Source organism: Corvus brachyrhynchos, unplaced genomic scaffold (genome assembly GCF_000691975.1).
Source record: "Corvus brachyrhynchos isolate BGI_N302 unplaced genomic scaffold, ASM69197v1 scaffold255, whole genome shotgun sequence".
NCBI lineage: Eukaryota > Metazoa > Chordata > Aves > Passeriformes > Corvidae > Corvus > Corvus brachyrhynchos.
The window spans coordinates 4803975-4804994 of NW_008238358.1; the positions used below are offsets into that span (position 1 = coordinate 4803975).

General features: G+C 50.8%; 1 protein-coding gene across 2 annotated transcripts in view; it reads right to left on the reverse strand.

Annotated features, from left to right (window-relative positions):
- HOXD4 (homeobox D4) overlaps window positions 1-1020 on the reverse strand; it is a 13679-nt gene that overhangs the window by 4004 nt on the left and 8655 nt on the right. The gene's annotated exons all lie outside the window — the stretch shown is intronic.

Below are 1020 nucleotides of genomic sequence, written 5' to 3' on the forward strand. Positions count from 1 at the left end.
TGTGCGGCCCGCCCGGGGGAGGGAACACGCCCGCCGAGGGCTGCCCAGGGAGCAGCGATGGAGCTGGGGAAGCAGCAGCTCCCCGTTCTGCTTAATACTACACATTTTCATATTTGTTAGACGCTGTGACCTGCGTTTCACCTTATTGCACGACTTGCTCAGACAGGTCAAAGCCAAAGAGTTATTGATGAACAAAAGCGTTATATATTCACCTCCTGTTCAACTGCCCATACAAAATACTTTTGATCTATCAGCCTTTTTGTATTCTGGTTCATAATCAGTATGCTAAATGTACGTTGGCAGAAAACAAGTAATCCATACATTTAGGGCCGGCCCTGGAATAAAATGCCAAGGGCGTCCATGTAGTGCAGGACTGAGCTATGGGGAGAGGAAAGTTACCTATGGAACACAGTTAAAACTGCAGCGCTGGAGGCGATTCTTTAGTTCGTATTTATAGGACTCGAAAACCAATATTGCAATGCAAGACAAAAAGATCAGGGGAAGCTTGGCACATCTAGTGAAATAGATTATTTATCAGGAAGCAGGGAGAGGAAGCGGGGAAACGCAAACAAACACACACGCAAACACTCCTCTCCTTTACATGCTCCCGGTCAGAGCGGGGCTGGCAGAAGCGGGAAGGGTAATGTACAACCTAATGCATCTCCAAATGTCGCAGGCTTTCCTTCCCTCTTTGAAAGACAAGCCAGTCTCTGCCTGGAGGACCAGGACCAATGCACTTAGCTCCTCACTGGAGCCAGAAAGGTTCAACAGCATTTCCTGGTGCACACTGATCTTCTGCCCTCCCCTCGGTCCCCCCTGCCGCAGCTCAGGCAGGACCATCTGGGATGCGAAAACCCCTACACTAAAAGATTGCCCTTCTAAGCTCTGATACCCATTCCATTCCGTGCCTTCACAGCGTTTAAATCCACTTTAGAGTCTCCCTTGCCCCCAGACCTCTAGCACCAGCGGATCAGCTCTACCGCCCGCAGAACCCGGCTGTAGCTGGGGTGCCCCCGCTCG